This window comes from Lemur catta, chromosome 6 (assembly GCF_020740605.2).
Source record: "Lemur catta isolate mLemCat1 chromosome 6, mLemCat1.pri, whole genome shotgun sequence".
Lineage (NCBI taxonomy): Eukaryota > Metazoa > Chordata > Mammalia > Primates > Lemuridae > Lemur > Lemur catta.
The window spans coordinates 22,876,461-22,902,765 of NC_059133.1; the positions used below are offsets into that span (position 1 = coordinate 22,876,461).

The 26,305-nt window shown below is 37.6% G+C and overlaps 1 protein-coding gene across 2 annotated transcripts in view; it reads left to right on the forward strand.

The window, feature by feature from the left end:
* Nucleotides 1-9,114: 9,114 nt before the first annotated feature.
* The window catches only part of CDK17 (cyclin dependent kinase 17), an 89,800-nt gene continuing 72,609 nt past the window's right edge, over nt 9,115-26,305 (forward strand). For both annotated transcript variants that reach the window (XM_045553188.1, XM_045553186.1), the window contains exon 1: nt 9,115-9,676. The gene's annotated coding sequence lies outside the window, so the exon portion shown is untranslated. The remainder of the gene's footprint in view (nt 9,677-26,305) is intronic.

Genomic DNA, 26,305 nt, shown 5'->3' on the forward strand with positions numbered 1-26,305 from the left:
AGATGCCAAACTTGGGGAGTGAGGCTGTTTTAGCTGGAAGTCGGAAACTGGATGCTAGGGAGAGAAATAGAATACTTCACATTAATGGGTTTACAATATAAATAAAGCTAAATTGACTTCTGAAGATTATTTTAAAATAAAGTTGTTCAGGATTTACAGTATGTCTCTATTGTGAAATAAAACACTTAACCTCTCTAATACAAGTTTAGTGCTTGTCTTAATCTTGTTATGCGTAAACAAAAGCCTGGGCAGTGACCAACTAACTAATTTAAACTTTTAGTTTTCAAAATATTGCCACACACCCAAGAATTTCAAAGAATGGAGCGCCCCACATACAATTTGGCAAAGGACTAGACACTGTTGCAAGATGTCTTGATTTCGTTTGCTTTATCTGTTTATCAAACCAGTTATAAAAAGAGAGGCACCTGCCTTTTGTCTCTACATATAGCAGATTCACTGTTTTCTAAAACTGCATTGCCATTAATAACTGAATTACTACTAATAAACATTTGAAATAAATACATTAAAACCTGCAGAAGGGACCAGGCGCAGTGGCTCACGTCTGTAATCCTAGCACTCTGGGAGGCTGAGGGAGGAAGATTGCTAGAGGTCAGGAGTTCAAGACCAGCCTGAGCAAGAGTGAGACCACGTCCTACTAAAAAAAAATAGAAAAAAAATTAGCTGGGCAACTAAAAATAGAAACAAAAAATTAGCCAGGCGTGGTAGTGCACGCTTGTAGTTCCAGCTACTCTGGAGGCTGAGGCAGGAGGATTTCTTGAGCCCAGGAGTTTGAGGTTGCTGTGAGCTAGGCTGATGCCACAGCACTCTAGCCCGGGCAACAGAGGGAGACTCTGTCTCAAAAAAAAAAAAGCTATAGAAGGAATAGAAATAGGTTGCCTACCTTGCAAATTTTGCCTAGTGCTAGGATATTTGCTCAAACTACATGTTATGCATTCTGTGAGGCCAGGAATTACCACTTAAAGTACTTCTGCATTCTGTATGGCACTCAATGCTAGATTCCTAATTAGTCACCAATAAGTACTTGTTGACTTGTCTTATGCATCTTATGTAAGCAGTGTAACAACCTGCTTTGATTTCCTACTCCTCCCACTTCTCCCAGCTAGAACTCCTCCTCTTCCCCTGAGCAGCATAGTTGAATTTTTGTCCTATGCTCTTAGTTCTTTCTGAGTTATGGCCAGGACTTCTTCTCCCCTGATGGGCCCTAAACCCTTTGAGGACAGAGACACTGTCTGCCTGTGTAATGTTCCCATTCTTTACAGTGCCTGGCACATTGCAGACACTAAATACAAATTGATTGAAGAGGTACTTGAAGGATATAATTGAAAAGTAAATATAAGAATTGGATGACTTCTAGTTCCCAACCCTAAAATTGTTTATCTCTGAAAAAATAAACTGAGATTTATAGCTGTACTTGTAAATACACAGTATAGAAGGCAGATAAATAAGAATCCGTGTTCACATGCTTTGTTCCCCTTACAGGAAAATCTTTACAGATCACAAACTACATGTGTTTTATCCCTAATGGCTATTACCTTCCCTTTGCATTCTGAATGCTAGGTAATACTTATGATGAAAAATACACTAAGATATAAACATCTATTTTTTTGTCTAAATGGGGCTGCTAGTCTTCTAGCAAAAAAAAAAAATGTTTATTTTTCTCTGTTCCTTTTTTCTAAATATTGTAGTGCCTCTCCATTGAAGATAGATCATGTCTCTCGAGCATTATAAACTTAGATCTCTGCCTTCCTAGATGCATTTTCATCAAAGTATTTTTCCATGACTTTTATAGTCATGGTGTGCAGGAGTGGAAGGAAGAACACTAACATTTATTCATTGCCTATTATGCACCAATATTGTGTTAGGCACTTTTATATTTGGTGTCTTGTTGAATCCTCATGAAAGGCCCTACGAGATATGGCCATTGCACTTATGAAAAAACTGAAGCTCAGAAAGATTAACTCTTTCTCAATGTCTTATAACAAATAATAAAGCCAAGATTCAAACCCTGTTTCATTTCTCTTTGAATCCTACAGTCTTTCTACTGCACCATGCTAAAATTTTTGAGAATATTTATGCAAAATAAAAAAAGGAATATTTTACTCCATCATGCCTAGCAGTTGACAGAAAATAGGGAAGGAATGAAGCATGACGCACAGAGAGGCACCCCTCCCCTAACAATGGGTTCGCTTAAAATGATATGAACTATCCAAACATGTAAAATATTTTTTTAATAGACTACTAAAATTTTTTATCACTAAAAGAAAATTATCTTTTAAACAGAAAAGCAGTCTCTGTAAAATGTCTTTGCATTTCTAGGTATATGAGAGGTTAATACTGAAATATTTAGCACTTTGGGACTTTCCAATCAAACCAGGATTGAAGGATAAGTAAGTTTTATGAGCTCTAGTGGACAATTTTAATTGTGTTCTACCTAAGGGGTTTAGGTATCAGGGTGCCCAAAGAAACAGGATGTTCTACCCAGTGGCAATCTTCTCCATGCCTAGATGGAAAGCACCTTTAACTGCACAGATGATCTACATTGTGGATCAGGAGTATAAATACAAGAAAATTTTATATTAAATAAACACATGAAATGAACAATATTTCAAACTTTTCGAATTTTTCCTACATTGAGGAAGTAGAGGGAGAAGGGAGCTGACATTTATTGCATAGTATAATATGCCCTAACAGGATGTCCTGGATTTACCAGGTCAACATTTTATGTAGGGTCAAGTTGCTTCCAGACATGGCTCCCTCACTATTGCCCACTGCTACACACTTGACAGAAAAATCTGTCAAGAAAAACATAATCTTATTTGTAGCATTTATTACATTGTATTTTTAACACTGTTGGAAAATTCAGGCTTTTATAGACAGGTCAGATAATACAGTAGTTTCAAATGCCATTAAATGGCACTGTGTTTGGATCATGTTCTCTCTCTTTTTTAACAGTATTATTTAGGTATGATTAACATACAATAAACTGCACATATTTAAAGTGTCCAGTTGATAAATGTACACCTATAAAAGTGATCACTACAATAATAAAAAAAAAACACGTTTAACATCTCCACAACTGTCTTCATGCTCCTTTGTAATCCTTCCCTCCTCCATACCCAGGGAACCACTGTTCTGCTTTTTGTCACTACAGTTTGAATGTTTTATAATTTTATAAAAATGTAACCGTAAAGTGTGTAGTCTTTTTTGGTCTGACTTATTTCACACAGCATAATTATTTTGGGATTCATTCAGGTTATTGCATGTATCAATAATTCATTCCTCTTTATTGCTGAGTAGTACCCCGTACTATTTGTTTTTTCCATTTATCCCTTCACTTGTCCCTGTTTTCTGTTCACTACCCCTGCTCTCTTTATCAAGATTACTTGATTTGCACAAGATTTGCATCAAGATTACTCTGATTTGCACGTTCTGATTATACCCTTGGCATTTACCCAGGCATAGTGGACATCTGTGGTTGAGGACTTCCCTCTTCTGTTAATAGCACCCCCCGTCCTTTGGACAACTGCATTGTCCCCATTCCACGTGATTTGGTGGGACCCTTCTGATTAGAGGGTGGACACGTATGACCCAGGCTGGGCCAATCAGAGTCTTTCCTTGGAATTATCTGAATGAACCTCCTTCCCCTTGGCTTAGGAACTGTGAGGGTGTGATCCCAGAGCCTTGCCAGTGAACTTGTAAAGAATGAGATTGGCACATAGACTGAACCCCAAGTGAGAGATGGAGCAATCAGGTTCTGAGATGATCTCCCTGGATCTAGCTGACAGTAAAGCCTGCCCTTCCCTGGCTTTCTGCATTTTAGCTGAGTGGGTGCCATGCATCCACAACCCTACTTATGGTAAGAGTACATTCTTGTTTCGGGAGGACCTTTCCGCCCATGCTTTCAGCACATGTGATTTGGGTAAAGCAGGCTCCACCCTGGCTTTAAGGGTAACACATGTGCCCATGCCCTAGCCAATCGCTCAACTTCCTTGGCCACAGTGACAGTCAGTGATTCAAGCTGAGCTAATTAGAGCTAATGTTTGTGCTACTGAGGATGTTGCTCCCTTTTCTTCTGTGGGACTTGAACCTGGAAGTATAGAGCTACAAATATTGCAGCCACTTTTTGACCTGATGGGTGGATGAGCCACGGCCACCAAAGACAGAACCAAAGGAAGAGAAACCAGGTCCTAATGACATCGTGCGGGATATTGGCTTAGATATCCTTAAAGCCTTCACTGTCCCTAGTCTTTTCAGTTACATAAACAACAAAATCCCTTTCTATATGAGTTATTTGAGTTGTTGTTATGTCACTTACAACAGAAAAACCTGTGATACAGTGCATTACATTAATTATCTCATTTAATCCTTACAACCTGGCAGTTATGTTATTATCCCAATTTGGCATATGGGGAAACTTTTAGTGAAGTAACATACCAAAATCTCACAGTGGCAAAGCTAGGGCTCCCATCCAATTCAACTGATAGATAGCAAAGCCCAGTTACTGTGCAATATTGCTTCAGGCTGGAACCCTGACCTGCTTAGCTTTATGTTTTTCTATTGTTTTTATTACATGAAGTTTAACAAGACTAACATTTGCAGCTGAAATAAAATGGTATCTAAAAGCCTTAATTCTTCTCCTCTGCCTTTTCCCCTGCTTCTTATCCTTCTTGTCCTCTTTCCTGTCTTCCTTATTTTTTATTTTTCCATTTTTTCAATGCTAAATGTGAAATATTTGTTCTAGTCTTCTCTTCACAGGTCACATCAGTTCTAAAATGTTCCTGGTGGCGGGAAGGGTCAATGTTGGCTTGGGCAAGGCAAAGTTAGTTGACTGAAAACTTGCATTTCTGAACTAGCTAAAGACCAGAAGACTACAAATCAATCCTGTCAATTTACCTGAAGGTCAATCACTGGGCCAGATTTCAAAGATGACAAACCCTAAGGCCACCACTACTCCCTCCCTTCTCTCAGGAAAAAAGATAATGATCATTCACACAGCCCCCAGGGAAAATAGCCAATTGCCAGGTCCTCCTTAACCTACATAATATGGAAAAACTTATATTGCCCCAGCTCCCACTTTCCAATGTTTTCTTTTTTTTTTAAAAAAGGAAGGAATTTGTTAAAGCTTAAAGATAGCTTCATGCTGTGCTTTATTTTTCAGAAATCTCAAATCAGCTTTAAATGTATTTGATTATTTGATTAAGAGGCCACCTCTGCTTTTTCTCAGAGACAGAACATTGATCTAGTTAAGAGCAGTTAATATCACATTTTAAAAAGAAAAAAGGAAGAAAAAAACTATTTAATGCCTTTTGGATGTCTTTATAGAGCCTTTTACGCAGCCTTACTGGAAGCCTGGAGATAACACTCCCCAAGAATTTTGTCAGTAACTAGAGAAAATTTTCATCTTAATACAAAATATTTGAAAATTATGTCCACCTTAACTGCCAAGACTGAGTTTGGTTCCTGGATCCATTTGCCTTCTAAGGACACATGACATCACTCTCCTGAAAGCTTTTTATAATGCTCCCTGGACTGGACCAAATGTCTCAGATGTTATTAATCCTCTAGAGTTAAATCCAGTACTCCAAATTTGAAATTTTACATGTAAATCGGGAAGAAATTTCCCCTTCCCAATTTGGAAATTGTAGGTCTACAGAGATATTCTGATGATGATTTTAAGTAGATTTGGCTCTATAAAATCTCTACAATTAACCTTTAAGTGATAGTCCATGACTGTATCATTATGCAATGATACAGAGCTGTTTTGCAGGTGTTAAGACTGTACAAAATATTTATAAAAAAATAGATGTTAGGGTGAGGCTAGATGTTTTGTTTGTGAAGGAGGTTCAAAAAGCCTTTGACGATACTCCTCTCACCTACGGTTTCATTTTTACCAAATATAAGATTATTTTGCTCAAGTGTTAGTGGGAGAAGACAGTTGATTGCTGCCTTTAGCTTGATTTGCTTCACTCTTGTTTGCAAAAGAATAGACTTCCTGAATGGTTCAGCCTAGCAAAACAGGGAATGGAAAAGTCTTTTCCCAATTGAGTCAATTATTTAATTTCTTTGAGACAAAAAGTATTTTCCCAATTTAGTCAATTTCCTAATTTCTTTGAGAATTTTTTTAACAAACATTAATTAATAATTGGAAATGGTCCAGAAACTCAGACATGTGGAAAATTGTTTTGTAAATAAAGCTATATATCGATGGCATACAGGAGCAGTGGTTCTCAAACTTTATTGTACAGCAGAATCCTAGAGGACTTGGGAAAACACAGTTTGCTGGGCCCCACTCCAGAGTTTCTGATTTCAGCTGGACTGGAGTGGGGCCTGAGTATTTGCATTTCTAAGACATTTCCAGGTAGCATTGCTGTTGCTAGTTCAGGTGCCTCAGTTTGAGAACCAGTGATGTAGAGCAATTGAAAACTAGCTTGTTTCTTTTCCATATCTTATCTGGATATGTTTCACATTTGTTTCCCAGATGGTGTCATTCTCAGAATGTGAATCATAGCAAAGATTTTCTGGCTTTATCCCTTTTTGCTCTCTCCATCCAAAGTTCAATGACCTTCAAATTCTCCCCTCAATGTTTTCATATATGTCCTGTGACACAGCTAGTCTGTGGTTAAAACATTTTGGGATACACTGGTTTCACTGGAAAGGAAATTATGTCTAATCTCAGAACTTCTCAGAGCTTCCAATATGTAAATTTACATTGTGAATTTCCAAAAGGGAGATAAAGTATGTGACATTTCCCAAGTGGATTTGATCTTGGAATTCTTCCTCGACCCCTCTCTATAACCAAGCACTAGGGAATATCTATTAAGCACAGTTTGGGAGATACTCTAATCTGAGTAAATAATTTTGTAATTTTTAATAGAAATTTTGATGTAAAATCATTTTATAATTAGTTTACAAGGCAAAAAAAAAGTCTATATTGCAACCTAGGAAACAAACTAATATGCCCAAAACATTATGTATAGATTTTAAATCAACTTAGAAAAGTAATTAAATAAGTGCATTCATCCATTGTTTTGATTATCGTGGCCTTTTCTTGATCAAATAATTTACTGAGCGATATGAAGAAAGAACCCACAGATTATAGCCTTTGTTGATCATCAAGCCTTTCTTGACCTTACCACCTAAAATGCCCCTGCCAGCCCCCCCTCCCTAATTTCTTTTCCATTACTGTTTTGTTTTGTTCATAACATTCTCATGATTATAAATTATCTCAGAATTCCTTAAGTGATGTTCATGTTTATTGCTTGTTTCCACCGCTAGAATACAGTTCTACAAGGGTAACACCTGTCTGTCTTGTTCACTTCTATACTTCAACATCTAGCAGTGTGAGGAATATGCAGTCAGTAATTTTTTTTGATTGAAAGAATAGATCAATAGAATAATCATCTACGTTCTAATTATGAAATCTAAATTATAGTTAAGAAGAGGAGAGAGTGCTTTGGATGAGACAGATTAATCTTTTTATTTCTCATGGAGTAATTCCAATCTAAAGATGTGAAGGAGGAATTATTAATGCTGAAACTCAGGATGCTATTTTGTAGACTCCCTTTTTGGTGATTTTAAATATTTAGTAAGGGACAAAAAAAGCATACAATTATTTCTTAAATAAGGCAAGTATGTTAAAATCCTTGCATATAAACAGGCCTTGTATAAACATCAATTTTTCTTTCTCTGTAACTTAAAAACAACTCTGAAAATGATGTTACTTCTTGCTACATTATAAAATTCTTTTGACTTGGAGAAATCTAAAAAGCATCATTAACAGTGCTTTTTAAAATGCACACTTGTTCTAAAGAGAAGCTTGTTTCATACATTTGCATATTTGTATGGTAAACAGGTGTTAAATATGTGTAGAGCATAATTGTTGCTAATTTACAGGTCCTGGTAATTTTTGAGGCAAGGAGAAGTCTGATTGACATGTATGAAGGTTGGATATTACAGGAGATACATTCAATTTTCCCCAACAAAACAAGAGAAAGAAATCAGCAGGCAGATTTTCAAGGGGAAAGGATTCATCCAGGAATTCAAGAAGACAATTGTCAGAAGTCCTTAACACGTTAGGTGATTTGAAATTGCATTAAAATGTATTGTCTACTTCCGGGTGTTAAAATGGAAAAAAATAGTTACATGTCATTTCACAGGCCTTTTATGTGGTTAATTTTTTTTTTTTTCTTGTTTAGGCTGTCTACATCCGGTCCCTATTCTCTTCTTTCAACTCTCTTTACCTCCCTCTAGGGGTTTAAGTTTGTTTTTACTTTATGCTTTTATCCTTATTAGTGGCAAAAAGTGGGTCAGTATTACTTTAGTTTGTCTTCACTTTCACTCCGTCGTTCATTCCCGAACTAGCTTTGAGCCTCTGGGAAAGCAGCAAGTAAAAACATTTACAGAAACTGGGCCAACCTCTCATGACCCACCTCCTCCAAGAAAACAAAACCTAACTAACTGCATCCGTAGTTAGTAGTCCTTTCTGTTTTCATAGCACCTTCTGTTTCCGTTCTCACAACGTTCAGATTTTTATTATAATTGTTGATTATTTTTCATCAGGCTAGACCCTCAGTCCTTAGAGGACACAGCATCTTGCCCAGAATATTAACAGTAACATATAATAATATATTAAAAATATCGTACTGTAGCTTAAATGAATAAATGCGTGCGTGAATGACTGTGGCAATGGTACCCACCCCCCACAACAAAGCAGAAAAGTTGCGGCAATCAACATGTTTCAGTGTGGGTCCTTTGACACCAACTCTCTAGAAAGCCAGTGGAGAACTGTGGCATGAACACCTTGAACAATAATTACTTGGACGATTTGAGCAAGCGTTTTGATTTTGTTCGGGGGTGGGAGAAAGATGAAGGGGCTGAGTTATTCGGCGAATTCCTTCCCCCGTCGCTGTGGACTGGCACTGCCCCTTCTTCTCACTCCCGCCTCCCTCCCGCAGTTCCAGAAGCTACGCGAGGGAGGCCCAGGCCCCCACTGCGGGGCGGGGGGTTTCCCCGGGATACCAGCCCCAGCCGGGCCCGCAGGCCCCACCCCCGGCGCGCAGGCCCCGCCCCCGGCCGCCGCCGGCAGGGGTCGCGCTGCCCCGGGAGAGCTGCTCAGGCGGGGGTGGGGGAAGCTCCCGCGGCCGGTCGCGTTTCTCCGCCGCCGCTGGTTGGATCGTTTCAATAAAAGTCTTTTTTTCTCTCTCGCTCTCCTCGGGAGAACAGGCGGAGGCGTCAGTCCGCAGCCGCCGAGTGAGAACGCGACGCACACGCAGGGAGCGAAAGCAGGCGCCCGCAGTCTCCTCCGCTCCCCACGGTCCGGCCTCAGAGCCGGCGAGAAGAAGGAGCCAGCGCGCGCCGGCGCCCGCCTGCCTCGCTCCCGCCCCGGCTTCTCCGAGGGGATCAGTGGGCCGTCCGCGCGGCTCGGCGGCCCGGGAGCCATGTTGACCAGGGGGCTTGGCAACGCGTGAAGCACCCGCGGCCCCTCCCGGAGGCTCCGGACCCGCGGCGAGAGCCGGAAGGCGGCGGCGGAGGCCTGCGCTCAGAGGCGCCTCGGATCTGCCGGCTGCTGGGACCCGGACCTGCATCCGGCCGCCGCGGGCGTCGGCGGAGCCGCCTTCCTCCGCCTCGCCCCGGGACGCGGTCCCCGCACTTGCTGGTGAGTTGGCGGCCGGCTGCCGCGCGGCGCTTTCCCCTGCTGCCCTGCCGCTCCGGGCCGAGAGGGGCCAGGAGGGTGCGTGGGACGGAGGCCGGGCGGGGGGCTGCTGGGGCCGCGGGAGGCTCAGGCCCCTCCGGGAAGTTGAGAGCGGAGGCGCGGCGCGGTGGGCTCGCGTGTGCCTGTCAGCCCTCGGGTCCAGCGCGGACCCTGGGTCGCCCAGGCATTTCCGGGGGTGGGTGGGGTGTGAGTGTCAGCCGGGCTTCTTCCCAGAAGGCGCCTGCAGCCGCCGCGCCGCCTCCGGTGCTTGCTGCCGCTTTGGTCTCCAGGGGAGGCCGGTCTCCCCGCGGGGCGGAGGAGGGGAAGAGGCACCAAGTCTCCCGAGACACAAAGGTCCCCTCGGCGAGGGTGGAGCTGGAGGCGCGGGGCGGCGTAGCCTAGGAGGGGAAGAAGGAAGGGGCGCGGGTCCGCGGGAGGTCGGCGAGGGGGCGGCGGCCGCGGCTCTTGGAGCTCCGTTGGAGACTCCGCGGCTGTGCGCGGGTGGGAGCGCGGGGAGGAGGAGCCCTCGCGTGGGGAGCGGGCCGAGACAAAGATCAGGGCAGCCTCCTGCTGGCGGGTCACACCCCAGAGTGTTGGTCAAGAGCGGAGGTGGAGGGAATGTGGGAAACCCAAAGAACCGATGGGGAAGGGAAAATGGGGGGGGGTTGCCAAGTGGTGTCTCCGTCGCAGTTGGCTTTTCTCAGCGTTTTTGTGCCCGATGTTATTGCGCCCCATCTCAGCTGGATAGCTCCAGATTCCCTCCCTGCCATCACCCCCATACTGCCACATTGCCTCTCCTGTGGTTTCCCCCTCATTCTCCCCCTCCTTTTCACCCACTCCTTTTCGGGTAAGCGGTATTTTGCCTGCAGCTTGGGGAACGTTTGCTAATGACAGGATGCCTGAGCTTGTTCTGACCCTGAACTGCCTTGAACTCCTCACTCTTCCTCCTACCCTTTCCTTTCTGGGATCTATAATGTCACATGGCCATTAACAATTAGCTTTTCTTCTGCAAAAATGGCAAAAGCATTTAGCTGAAATCTCTGGCGCTACTGCTTTATATTAATGTGTCCCCCAAAGACATGTCGTTGGTCGTGTTTTATCACCTCGCAGCCAAATTAATATCAGGTCATAACAGGTCACTTGCTGGATACAGAAGTGGCAAATTTTGTTTAAAGTCTTGGCCGTTCCTGGGGTCAGCTAAGTGTATTCCTGGCAGCCAGACCTTCTTTCACTTATCAGGAAATGCTTGACTTAAAGACAATTCTTTCCTCAAACTTTGCTGTTTCTTTTTTGAGTCTTTGTTGAAGGATTTCTCTTAAAGTAGTTTGTGTAAGAAGATCAAAGTAACAGATGAGTTACTGTGTTTTAGGCTTACTTTTTTATCTATTGGACAGAAGAAAATGAATGTGATTTTGAGACCTTTGATGCTTTGAGTAGACCAAAGGCTCCAAGCTAAAAATAAGGGTAAACTAAATTTAAAGAAAAATAAATTTGTAGTGGTAATAGCATTGGTTTTGTTTCGTTCTTTTATGAGCCTGAGGAGTTGGCTTATTTATTAAACGTTGGGATGTTGCTTTGTTGATGAAGTCATTTTGGTCTTTGTAATTCTAACATCTGCATACTTCCACAAACAATGGGTTGGAACAAAAGAAAAAATGTGACTATATTTAAGGAATATTCTTTATATATTTTTTATGTTATTAGAGAGAATATTGGAATATGAAGAATGTTATCTTTTTATCTGGCAAACCATCTCATAGGCCAGAAGCACTAATAATTTGAATGCTGGACTTCAAAAAAAAAAAAAAGAATTGCTGTCTTTGAATTTAAGCTTCTGTAAAATTACTATGCAAATATAAGTTGTTATTATTTGATTATTTTTACAATTAAAAACATGACAGACATACGAATGGAAAAAAATAAAAGGAAAGCCTGTTTGATACAGGGACATGAATGTTGATATCTTGCTGCTTGCTGCCATTACAGCGTTGACACTATAAAAATTGTGAAAGAGATTTCGGTTTAATGACAGTCTCTGAACTTTGGGACTTCCTTACCCCATCCCACCATTTAAAACATTTTAGAGACCTAAGTGAAATTAACAGGATTATTGATAATTGATATTTTATATAATATTTATTGAAAGACCATGTTAGCATACATTGATTTTTCTTGAATATTTATTAGTATCTAATTAGATAATCAAAATTTAAGTGTTACTTGGAGGAAATCTACCAAAATGTTACAAAGATTTCTGGATGGTGGGATTTATTGGGGATCAAAAAAATTTGTTTTGGTATTTTACAAATTTTCAGATTACTTTTACAATCAGAAGAAAAAGTAAATGTGGAACAAAGTCTTGTTAATATCTCAATTTGCCTGTTACTGTACTAAAAAAAATAAAGCTTCTATAAAATGTGAAATTCTCGTGCTCAGATTCAGGCCCAACAAAGTCACTTTCAATGTTAGATATTTGAAATAGTGCAGCTGTCATGTGTAACTCTGATTAGCAGAAGAAAAAAAGAAAGAGATACATAGTAAAGAAAGGTGAAATTGAAGGAATTGATCTAATATGTATGGTAGCTTTGTGTACTGGTAATCTTGTTCTAATAAGTCATTAGGTTTACAAAAATAGAAAATTTAAATTTTATTTGCTTTGTAGCACGGAATAACTGTTGATTAAACAGATTTTAATGTTTATGTTTGTTGATATGTTTAGTTTTCAGACACTGGTTCAGTCTTACAGGTGTGGTAGAAAGAGATGGCAAATAAAATCATTTTCTTTGCTCTGTCAGGCCATGTTTTTTCCCTTATTTTCAGCAATATTTTCCTTCTTTCCCTTCATTGGTGAAATTGTACTAAATGAAAACAGTGCAACTATTTTATTGTGAAAAATGGAAGCTATAATGGCAACTGAAGTAGCCATTTAAAAGTGGACATGATGGCCCATAGTATTAAAGAAGTTACGTGAACACAATTTTTTCCCTACTGTTTTCTTTCTTGTTGTCTAATAGTGCTGAATATTTATAAGGTATTACATTTTGAATCTTTATTGCTCTTCCCTAGTCTTTATATAATAAAATTATAGCATCACATCAAGGCATTCTTTTAGATCGTTTATGTATTTCCAGGATGGATAATTACTTAATGAATTTATTGCTGTATTGTTAAAAAAATATGTTAAATCCAACATACAAAAATACTCTCTAGGGTACTTGATCTATTTTAAAAATTGTCCCTCCTTTCATACATGGAAAGGAAGAACAGTTTTAGGTTCCTTTGAATAAGTAATTTTTGCTTGCACTTTTAAATAGGAAATATTATTTAAAGTGTATTTTATAAAGTATTGGCAATTTGCATTTTAAATTCTAAAGATAAACAATATGATTATGGTATCTAAAAATGTGCTTTATATAGCAATTGTAAAGTGAAAAACTGGCTGTAATAGGAAACGTGGTATAGCTCACTAGCATTCAACATACTGAGCAATTGGCAATTTCTTTGAACTGGTGGGGAGAGGACCGATTAGACTGGCTTTTAAGAATTACTGTCATTAGTGGATCTTTTGTCATTTTTTGGTTTCCAATATAGTTAGTTGGATTACTTTTGATATCTGCAAAATATTGACCTGGAAAGAGGGATTGCCAAGGGCCAGAAAAATCTATTGAATACACCTGTGTGTAGCTTACCATTTCTAGCTTGTTTTCCTCTCTGTTGGCCAACATAGAAAATCAATAGACATCTACCAGAAAATCTAATAAATAATGTTATTGTATTCTGCAGTAACTTATGATACTGAATACTATTAATATATTTGAGGGGGTATATTTACAGATCCGTGGTATGTTGGGATGAGGTAAAAATTATCTTGCTATGCAACATCTACTTTTTAAAATATTTTTTGATATAACCTGTCTTAGTCTACTCAGGCTGCCATAACAAAATACCATACACCGCGTGGCTTAAAATATAGACATATTTTCTCGCAGTTCTGGAGGCTGGAAGTCTGAGATCTGGATACTGGCTGCCTTACCAACTGCCTTCTCCCTGTGTGTTCTCAAGGCCTTTCCTCCTTGCCTGCAGGTGAAGAGGAGGGGAGAGAGGAGAGAGCTCTCTTTTTCTCTTCCACTTCTAATAGGGGCACAAATCCCATTATGAGGGTTCCACTCTCAGGGCCTAATCTAAATCTAATTACTTCCCAAAAATCCACCTCAAGTAAGTATCACACTGGGAGGTTAGGGCTTCAACACACGAACTGTGGGCACATAACGTTTAGCCATAATACAAACTGCGCGAAAGACGTTGCCTTCTCTGGTAGGCATTATGCTAAGTGTTATTTTGTTAAATCTTCACCATAAGGCCATCATATAGGTATTGTTCCTGTTTTCATATGAGGAAACAAAGACCTGAGATTAAGTAATTGTTTCTAGGGTCATACTGCTATGGTGACATTCCAGTTTAGGCATTCAAATCAGTATTCATCCTTTTATGGGGATGCGATGTTAAAAAGTCAATGTTAGTGTCTGTGCTCTTTAAACAGAGGTAAAATTAGAAAAGCTTGTCAAAATTAGATTAAAATCAAGGTGCTAAAGACATTTAGAATATTTGTAGATTTTTTAGTCATGGATTTATCAGAGTTCTTTGTGCACAAAATGAAATGAATATGGGTGTTGAAAAGCAAAAAAATTATACTTGACATTGTGATGCAAATACTATATTTACCTTTTTAAAAAACTTATATGTTTACTTATTTATTTTGATTTTACATGTGTTAAAATGAGGTTTCATTATTTGAGAATATGCCATCAAAGGGAATATAGCCCAGATGCATGATGCTATGTAGGTTGCGTGAAAATTTTGTCTTAAGGTAGATGCATTTTACACACACAGACACACACACCCCTGTTGGTTTTTGGTGTTGGAATTTCTTTAAATAAGGAATAAATTGGGCTGGGCGAGGTGGCTTACGCTTTTAATCCTAGCACTCTAGGAGGCCGAGGTGGGAGGATCATTTGAGCTCAGGAGTTGAGACCAGCCTGAGCAAGAGCGAGACCCCATCTCTAAAAAAAAGGAATAAATTTTGAACTTACATTTTTATTAATATGTGGCTATATACCAATGAAAAATGGAAGTATCAGATCAGATTGTACATTTTTTCATAGTAAATTTGCATATTGAAAATCAACCCTTATGATAGAAAAATTGCAAATTAGTATTGTTAGTATATATTTTATCTCTTGTTCACATCTAAGGAACAGAAAGTATTATTAACTTGACCTGAAAGTGGTCCATTAAAGTGAAAAACAGTGAAAGAAAATTTGCTTTCTTTTGTTGCCGTAAAGGTTACTTAAAAAAAAGATTTGTCTACCTTTTAATGGCGTATTCTTGCTTCTTTTCATATACTTGTTAGTGTAGATACTTTCAACAGTACTCTAAATTTTGTGTGCATGTTTGTAAACAATGGGAAGAGGACCCAAAGATAACTTTTCTTTCACTATCTTCTAGATTAGTTAGTTACTTTGGCCTTCTCAAGTCATAAATTTAATTCTGCTATTATAATTGATGTGATTAATATTTGTTACTAGTATGTACTAATGTTCAATATAAGCAAAGGTTGGTAAAAATTGATGTTAATACTAGTGGGAAATTGCCAAGTAACTATATTGAAGCTCTTATTACTACAAATTTAGAGGCATTCTCCTTTAAATTAGTTAATATATATTTTTAGTATTATTTTAAAATAAACCTCTTTGAAGTATAACACAATTCCAGATTTTAATATTTTATATTACTGACTTACACTGCTATTTCTGGTGAGAAAAGAAGCTTTTCATTGATTCTGAAGTAAATTTGGATTCTTTAAGCAGACATTAGCCCTTTGTATCTGTCCTATTAAATTAGTTTTAAGAAGTAATCTTTATTTGTGGCTCAGTTTGACTTAATAAATTTGATTTGTCGATTCAGGTGTGCAGTCAGTGTTTTGAAAGCATTTGTTATGTCCTCAACAACACTGTATTAGTCATTGTATATGTCGCAAAAATATAATTTAATGTGGCAGTATTGTAACGTGAAATAACAGCAATATTGGTCATCTGGATGTTCTGTCCACAGCCTTTTTCTTGTGTTCTGTGTGTTCCCTGGGCAGTCTCGTCTGTATTTTCAGCTTTGTTCTCATCACCTATATTCTGATGATCTGTACTTTATTTCTAATCCAAACCTCTTTTCCTGAGTTCCATTCCAGCTACCTCCCAGATGATGCCTTAGTGCTCCCTTACCTAAACTGAACTTACTGTCCCCTACCTCCGTTCCCAGTCACAGTGAATGGCACCACCGTCAGCCTGTCATTTAAGCCAAAAACGTTGGCAGCTTCATATGCTTTTCTGTTATGTTCTTTTCCTCCAGCACAGTCACACTAAAACTCATTAATTTTAATTCCTAAGTATCTTTTAGATTTATTTTTTGTTACTTTCTTATGTAAGAGTTTCTCATCTGAATTATTACTTCCAGTTTTGCCCCATTTTAATCTACTATTATTCTTTCTTTATATATGTGTCTTTTCTTTTTATTGCTTTTCCCTTCTTTCTGTCCATCCATTCATCTATCTGTGTCTGAAGTGCCTGCCTACTCTGTACTAGGCTTTATGGTAGGTGCCAGGGTACAAAGATGAGGAAACTGGTGTGTTGATATTACAATGCTATGAAACTTATTTGGAAAAAAATTCTCAGTTTTGAGCCCAAATGTCACTTCCTCCAAAGTCTTCTTTATTCCATTCTGACAGTTTGTGGTGCTTCTACTATATGGTGTTTATGTCTACTGTAGTACTTAATACATTATATTGTAATTAATTATTTACACATCTCTCCCCCTTTTGGCTAGCTATCATGTTTATTTTCATTTCTGTATTTCCTCCATATTATGTATTGTTTGAATTAAGTGATGGGATTAGGAGAATGAAGTGATGGAAATTAGGGTCAGAGTAGTCATGGCCTAGAAACAGTCAAGAATAAGTTTTGATATAATAGGAAGTAAAAAGCCATCAGTATTCATATTGGACCTACATGATGTTGGCTATATCTGTGTGAGTAATATAGAGGCAGTTTGTAGGCCAACTTGGAGAGGCAGTAATTTGGCATTATTTAGACTTTTTAATTGCACATGTATTGTACTAACTTGTTAGTGAAAATGGAGAGAAGGGATGTAGCCTTCAAAGATTGTTGTTTTTTTTAGACAAATTGGAAATATAATATCTATATCTAAAGAAAATACTCATTTCTGAAAGTCTAAAAATATTGGTCAATATCAAGAGTAAAATTTGGTTTATCCGAAAAAATTTCATCCCTGAGGAAATTTAGCTCAAGGTGTGCACTAGACTGAAATGTGTGTACTGAAGTAAATACAGAGTTGCGCTCAAATGTCAATTCATGCTACTCTGATAGTTTATGTGTATAGCTGACAAGAAGCTTCGTTTTTCAATAGAATTAATGTAATTAAATAAACACTTTTATGGTCTACTTTTTAAAGACTTTTTAAAATTTGAGTTTTCAATTATACCTCTGCTAGTAGGTGTGTTATAAGTAACAAATTTATTTTAGAAATCATTTTGGTATTATGGCTTGCTGCCATCTTGTTTCAAATGTGACACTTAAATTTTCACAATTTGTGAGATGCAGTGCTTTTTCGAATTTCTCAACTTATGTGATCTTAAAACATTACAGCTTTTTATATTGGTTAAACTTTTGTGATCATGATTTATTTATTTACGTTTATTATTTTAGAAACAGTGGAGTCAGCATTATGTTTTACAATAATTTTTGCTAAGTTTTTGAGCATGGATTTTTGTCAGTCCCTCCCTTGCCCAGATATTATTTAAATTTCTGTTTTCTTCTGATCCCTTTTCTTCCCAAGAAGCTATAAAATCATTGAAACATTTTAGGTACATTGTTTTTGGAAAAAATCTGCAACTCAAGTTTCCATTACATAAAATTTAGAATTGGTTATATGTTTTCATTTTTACCCATAAAGACTACTTCAGTAATAACTGATAACCATGTGATCATGAGCTAGTTACTTAAACTTTTAAGGGTCAGTTTCTTCTAAATTGGGAAGTAACAGAATGTACTTGATACAGTTAGGATAATTAAATGCAACAATGACTATAAGGCACTTTGCAAAGTATCTTGCATAGTAAGCACTGACAATTATGAGTTATTTTTGTTATTACTCTTTATGTAATGAAAAGAAAGAATGGTAATAAAATTGTTTAACTGATCCATCCATCAAGTTCAGGATGATGAATGTTTAAATCAGTGATTCACAAGGACATTTGAATCAAAATCATCTCTTTGGCTTTTTAAACTGCGTGTACCTCCTAGATTTTCTAATATACCTCTCCACTCCCACCCAATTTGAGAATCACTGTGGTAGTGAGTTAATGTTACTAATGAGTATATGTTGCATCCTCCATGTATGTTGGAGGGGGTTGTAGACAGAGCAGTGGACCAAATAATCTACGAAATCCATTGTTGTTTCTTATCTAATGACCATTAGGAATAAAGATGTCATAATCTTCCTATAAGCACATTGATGAGCTTTTCCTTAGTGTTAACGCATTTTTCTTTCATCCATTTGCCCTTTTCTGTCCCTTTTTAGGCCTGTGTTTTACCACTTGTTTGACATCTTAACAGTCTGGACAGTATTTGCTTTCCTTGTTAATTACTCATGTGTGTGACTCTTAGGTTTTTCTGAAATTAAAATAGAATAACCGGTCATAAAACTTACCCATCCAAAGAAGAATCTGACTTTGCACTTTGTTCTTTGTCATAAAATCTTTCTGGATGTTTATTTATTATTTTATTGTTTATTATCGTATGTTTTTCTTCTAGGTGAGCGGCCTTAACTTGAACTTCAAAAGCACTATTGATTCAGAAGAAAAAAAAAAAAAGCTAAAGGCTTGTATGTGTGTAATCTCTAGCTCTGTCCCAAAACAGCTGAATTGGAGTCTCTGGATTTGGGTTTTTAATGTTCCAGGCAATTCTTGATGGGTCCTGGAGTTCTAGAAACACTGGTCTAGGGTTTAGCACCATATTAACAGAAGGAACCACTCATATGTAAATTAAGTTTAAAGACAAAATGATTAAAACTTCCCATCATTCCATCTTATTTTTTTCCTCCCTTTTTATTCTACTTTGGGCCTTCTAGTTTTACCAGGTTTGTGGAGTTTTCTTAAGTTTGTATATAATTTTCTGTTCTAATTATTTAATTTATTCCTCTAGTAGGTGTTTTTGTGTTACTTTAGCTTGTTTCTTAAAACTGTTTTCTATCTGTATAGTCTCAATTATTGTTTTTGAAAATTATTTTTAAAATTTAAGAATATATAATAATATAAAAAATGGACAATCTAAATTCCCTAGCATACTTCATATATTCCCTTTGTTTTTTTTTTTTTTTTTGAGACAGAGTCTCCCCTCTATTGCCCAGGCTAGAGTGCCGTGGCATCAGCCTAGCTCACAGCAACCTCAAAGTCCTGGGCTCCAGCGATCCTCCTGCCTCAGCCACCTGAGTAGCTGGGACTACAAGCGTGCGCCACCATGCCTGGCTAGTTTTTTTCTATATATTTTTAGTTGTCCAGCTAATTTCTTTCTTATTTTTTTTTTTTTTTTTTTAGTAGTGACGGGGTCTCGCTCTTGCTCAGGCTGGTCTCGAACTCCTGAACTCAAACTATCTGCCCGCCTCAGCCTCCCAGAGTGCTAGGATTCCAGGCATGAGCCACCACGCCTGGCCCCCTTTGTATTTTTTTTATATAACGTTTTGTATTTTTATTTAAGATCCTTTATTTCTTTTCTTTTTTTTTTTTGAGACGAGGTCTTGCTTTGTTGTCCAGGCTGATCTTAAATTCCTGGGTCAAGTGATCCACCCACCTCAGACTCCTGGGTAACTGGGACTGTAGGTACATGTCACCGTGTCCAACTCCAAGATCCTTTTTATAATGTAACTTAAGTTTTTTTTTAAGGTACCAAATAATACATAGGCTATCATTTTTAATGTTTGCATCAGTCCATCAAAAGAGATTTAACCATTTTACAGTGTTTGATAATTACTACTTTTCATTTTTCACTGTTTTAAATTGTGCTATGACAAACTTGAACGTGTGACACCCCTCCCTACCCCTTCCCCTCATTTTACATTTCTTCCAGGTACATGGGTATCCAGAAGTGGATTTCCCAAAGTCTATGGACCTTTTTCTGGTATTGGCTGTTGTACCAGTACCACTAGTTATGTGTCACATCTATTTTTAGTGATACTGTATTTAAAATATTTGCTTTTGATGATTGGTATGTAGAAAGATGGAATTACTTGTATTTGAATTTCTTTGATTGCTGGGATGTTGTTTTTTCCCTCCCACTGTGGCTCCCCCCCAAATTGCTAAGGAGAAAACTACTGCTATTCCCTGAATACTGACATGCTATTTTATCATTTTGTGATACTTTGTTTTATATTGAATTGTTATATATAATTTTTAAAAAGATATCTGAGATAATTTGTTTTGGTGATCTATTTTTATACTTGTTTCAGCTTATTTTAATTAGCAGTGTTTCATAATGTATCTATTATATGTGGTATGGCAAAACACTCTTTTTCTCCTAAAAATTTTGATATTATATATGTATTTTTATTCTACTTTTATAAATGGCAGGTTAAAAAATGTAGAGCTAAGTAAAGGTGATAGTAAAGAAAGTTTGTGGAAGGAAAATTGCAATTGGCCCTTTCATCTCCCTAGATTTTTCTTCAAAACTGATCCCCCTACTGTCAAACTTGAACCCTAGCCATGTCAGCATATCTATTAGAGTTGCATCAGGAATTGGAATAGACATCCTCTTGTCTATTGTCCAGATCATACCAGGTTTTACTGAGAGACTCTCAATAAAAGATTAGGTAGTTTATGATAGATTTTATCAGTTTATTCATGGTTCCACCAAAGATGAACTTACGGGTTATCATGAAGAGAAGGAGGAAGTGACATTTAGCTGAGGGTGTTAGGTAGACTTCTCAGAGGAGGTGATGCTAAAGATAATTTGTTTCACAAATTAGAAAAGAGAGAATAGAAGCACTTCCTCAGATAAAAGAACACGTAAGAAAGGGGTATGAGAAAATATTTTACATTCCTTTAAAAATATTCTTATTCTCTACTAGCCTAATGAGTATTTCCATGTAGTAGAAATAAGGAAATAAAGGTTGCTTGTGGAGGAAATGGCAGGAGATGAGATCAAAGAGGGAGATATTGCAGTAAAGAGTTTGGGTTTTATTCATCTACAGAATTGAGCTATTAATATTAAACATTTTTTTAGGCAGAGTATTATTTTTCTACAGTGAAGCCATTGGGAAAATTTTGTAAACAGTTATAAACAAGGTACTTTTGAAAGTTGGATGGACAACCTTTTGTGATATGTTGATATTTCAGAAGTCTCAAAGGATTTCTTCTTCATATGAAAAATGGTAAAAAGAGCTACTTGTGTCTTTTTTTTTCTAAGTTTGTTTCACCTCAGAGATATGAAAATTATTTTACTGTCTCTTAGGAACACTTGCAAATGTGTGTTTAATTGGCAAACTCTTCCATTTTCATCTTCTAATAAGGAAATGTTTCTGTATGTTAGAAATTGGGTTCACCATTTTGTTGGGGAAATGAGAGATATAAATAGTAGATTTACAAAATGAAGAAATAATGGATCCTTTTATTTAACTAAATATCAGCATATCTTATAATCAAGAATACAAATATTAATTGTTCTTTTACAGATGATTTTGTAGTTCTTTAGACTTCACCTGCTAACGTAAGTGATCGTATGGCACTATCCATTTAATATAGTAATTCAGTTAAATTATATAGAGCTTCTGAGAATAGGCTAATTTTAGTAGCTGTAGTACATTTCAGCACTTTAAATTCAACGAGTTTGACTTGCAATACCTCCGTTTTACTAAACTTATAAAGACTTTTTTTGGTACGTAAGCTACCTTGTCTCATAGTATGTTTTTACTCTTCAGAAATGAACTTTTTTCCCTTCCTTAGTATTTGAACCTTCAAATCCTTCTACTTTTGTAGGCATTTTCAATTCTTTTTAAAAATTAAATTTAATTTTTTTTACTAGATAAAACTCAAAAGCATGTAGAGAGATATGTACAGGTAAGTCTTGTTTCCTCCTTTACTTGCTCCTTCCTGTTTTCCTCCCACAGTTTTTATAAGTAAACATTTCTTTTAATATCCTGTTTATCCCTCCAGTGTTTCTTTTTGCAGTCAGAAACAACTGTGTATTTTATTCTGGAGACCTTTTAATATATAGATAAAGATCTTTATTTATTTTTGATAGTTTTATAGTATTTCATTGTGTGGATATACCACAGTTTAGTCACTTGGTCCTGTGTACATACTTGGGTTGTTTCCTGTGTTTTGCTATTATAAGGCCAAATGAATAACAATTGACATATAACATTTGTACTTATACAAGCAAATGCGTAGTTTATTGTGAGAATGAGAATCTTTAGGTCTTTTATTTTCTTGCTCTGTCAGCTGAGAGGGCCTCAAAGCAATGATACCCCAGTACCAATGAGTATACCTAGTGCCCACATTTTGGTTTCTAATGCCATTCTCCAATAAAAGAAACCAGGCCTTCTCAGAGAAATGGCTGATTCTAAGACTGGGGCAGGAAATAAAAATACAGGATGAACCTGGAGTGTCTTGTAGTGCTGGAAAGTAAGGAACTACTCAAAAATGATGAGTGGGCTATGTCAAAGGGACACAGCCAACTGAAAGAGTTCTTGTGGCCAATATAGAATAATTTGAGCAACAAAATAAAGTAGTATTGGATTATAACCCAAAGTATAAAATTATATCTATGAATTCATGCTGATATAAATAAATGATTGACTAAATAAATGGGGAAGAATAAACAAATCTGTGCAGAGAAAGTAGATACATGCATAGTCGTCAAGGAAGTGTCACATAACCCCCCACTCATTAATTGTGAGCTACACAAAATGACTTCCTTCCAAAGAGTACAGCATGGAAAATTGGGAAAAGGGTAACTTAAGAGAAACCTGACAAAAACTGTCTCAGTCATGTGATCACAGTTAACATCACCCATCAAAAATTATGTTGATAGTGTGATGTGATGAGAATGGCACTTCACCTCTATGGTCTTCCTCCCAAAAAACCACAACCCCTGTCTGCTCATGAGAAAAACATTAGCCAAATCCCAATTAAGAAATGTTCTGTAAAATACCTCAAAACTGTCAGGGTCGTCAAAAACAGGGAAGTCGGAAAAACTGTCACAGCTAGGGTGAGCCTAAGAAGACATGACCATTACAATGTAATGTGGTAAACTGGGATCTTGGAACAGAAATAGGACAATTAGGTGTAAACTAAGGAAATCTAAATAAATGGACTTTAGTTAATAATGATACATGAGCATTGGTTCATTATTTACAGCAAATGTACTCTGCTATAATAGCAAAAACTGGTTATGTGGTCTAGGGGAAATCTGTTTGTAATTTTTCTGTAAATCTAAAACTATTCTAAAAATTTAATTTTAAAAATAAATGCCTTTGTAATCCTGTTAGATATTGCCAAATTGTCGTTTCATACTACTCTCTGAATGTACAAGAGGCTTGTTTTCCCATAGCCTCATCAGCTGAATGTGTTGTCAAACTTTTGGAATTTTGCTGGTTTGATAGATGAGAACTGGTTTACTCAAGCTATTGTATTTCTCGCATTATCATCAATGTTGGGTATTTTTTCATATATCTAAGAGCTATTTTACTTATTTTTCCCTTCAATGAACTCTCACGTACTTTATTTTCCTGTGAGGTCATTGGTCTTTTTCTTTCTGGTTTTAGGAGTTCTCTGTATGGAGATTAGCCCTTTATTGTGGTGATATGGATTGTAAATACATGTTTTTTGCATTATGATTTTTTATGCAAAACTTTTCACCACTTTTATATAGTTAGATAATGCTTTCTTTTATGTTTTTGGATTTTCTTTTTTTTTTTTTTTTTTTTTTGAGACAGAGCCTCACTCTGTCTTCTGGGTTAGAGTGTCAGCGTAGCTCACAGTAACCTCAAACTCCTGGGCTCAAGCGATCCTCTTGCCTCAGCTTCCCAGGTAGCTGGGACTACAGGTGGGTGCCACCACACCCACCTAATTTTTTCTATTTTTAGTAGAGACTGGGTCTCACTCCTGCTCAGGCTGGTCTGTTTGTGGATTTTGAAGTGTATTTAGAAAAGTCTTCACTCTAAAGCTATAAGGAAATTCACTCATACTTTCTTCTAGTACTTGTGGTTTCCATTTTCACATTGAGATTTTAAAATTTGAATCCTTTGATTCCTTCCAATATTGAGACATTTTAAGTGCTTAACCTTGTCTTTCAAATTACTCCTGCATTAATTAGCATGTCTGTGGCCCTATAGGTGCCTTAAATGATCTGTAGTAAAAAGAAATGCTTATACATGTACTCTTGGTGAATAAGAAGTCTCAACTTTCTGGAAAACATACTAGGTATTTCACTGTGTTGTAATTCTGAATCATGGTTTATAAGTGATCTTACAGTAATAAATTCTTAAAGTTTCTTTTCACTGTTAAATTGTATATTTCAGGGTACTTTTCCACTGATTATCAGTATCGTGGATTACTCATATATTAATTCAATTTTTCCTCATCTTGTTTCTCATAAGATTCCCGCTTAGCTTATTAAACCTGTGATCTATTTTCCATCTTTCTTACAAATCCTCACTAGTTTTATGGCCCTCTGAGATTACTAAACTCTTTATTTGCTATTCTTTAGAAATTTAATTAATGGGCCAGTTAGCTATTTTAACTCATTAAGAAACTAGGCCAGTAATGTCAGCCGATGCTGCCTAATGTAGGGGGATGATTTATCATAACCTTTTTATAAAGTATTCATATTTCCCCACATTGCTTGTGATTAAACTGGTATCACTGAACTGAATTTTTAACAGACATTTGGGAAGCTATCTGGTATTGTGGAATGTTGGTTCTAGAAAATACTACCAGAAATTACCTGTTACTTGCTTATAGAGGTCAAAGATAGTACCACCTTTACAGAGTTGGTAGCATCTGCAGGGAATGGTGATTGTGTCAGGTTAGTCTCGTTCTGTGTTCTTGGTTCTTGGTGAGCTCATGGCTGAAGAATAACCAGACACACCAAAGTAAAGCAAGCATGAGGTGGTGTTTATTGAAGGGGAGCAAGATAGGATTATAGAGCAAGAGCAAGATAGGTTTATAAAGCAAGATATATACACCGTGGATGACGACCGGCCCCCTTGTCACAGCAGAAAAAGAAAGCTTGGTCATGGTCTGGGTCTTGTTTTATGGTGTCCAGGTGGGGACCTCCCACTGGTTCAGACGCCCCCGTGGAACCACTTTGATTGGACAGTTGGGAGCTGTATGACCTGAGTCTTACTGCACATGTGGGTTCTAGGTCACGTTCCGGACTTTATGGTACCTATGCTGCTTGGCCCATGGGCTAGAGAGTCCTCTCCATTCTTTTGCAGCTGGTGTGCCAAGTTCTGATTGGCAGATTTGTAGGGTATTCCCTCTTCCCCCAGGTATGGAGATAATTAGGGTGAGGCAATTACACCAAGGCAAAGAGCCCACTTTCGCCCCTAGGAGACCTGGAATCCCTCACTGTCTACCTAACGTTTGTGGTGAAAAGAATAGTAAACCAGGAAAGGACTGTTGGGGTATTTATTGAGGGTTCGGGGTCTGGTTTAAATACTTACGTATTTCAGTGGGAGGCTTGATTAGAATTAGGTAAGGATCATGATATAATAGTTTAGGATTGACAGACATAGCAAGGCGAGGATACTGAGGTGAGATTTTTCAGAGACTTGGAAAGTGAACAATCATTTGCTACTATTTATTGAAAAACTGAATAATCTGATGTTGGTTTATATGGGTTTTTTGGGAAGTTCCTGAAATGAACAATGAAGTTATTTGCAACTCTTATCTGCCTGGGCAAGAGTTTCCTGGAATAGTAAAGTCATGTTGTTGAAGACAGCTGTGTAGTGATAATTAATATAGATTGTAAACTTGGTAAAGACAGTTTCAGTTCTCAGTGCCCATTCAAAACCACAATAAACTTGAACATGTATTTATAAAAAGTCTAGTTCATGGGCCCATCTACGTAGAAAATGCATTCTCTTGGTGAATGGTTTGACTTTGAATTTTTCCCCTGAGGAATGAGACCTAACTAACAATTAAAGTGTTTGACATACCAAATAGACAGTTGGATATATGAGTCTGCAACTCAGTAAAGAGGTCAGGATCAGAGATGGAAATTTGGGAGTTATTGTATAGATGCTGTTGGAGCTATGCGCCGTGAATGAGCTTGCCTAAGGAGGAAACAGAAGAAAAATGCTTGGGCCTTAAGAGTTCTAGTACATATGGCCACACTGGTGTGTACATGTGTGGCCGGGGGGGTGGGGGTGATGGAGTGGAATAAACCTACAAAGGAATGGCCAGAGAGATTGGAAGAAAACTAGGATATTCTTATAGGTAAGCCAAGGAAAGTGCTTTTAGGATGA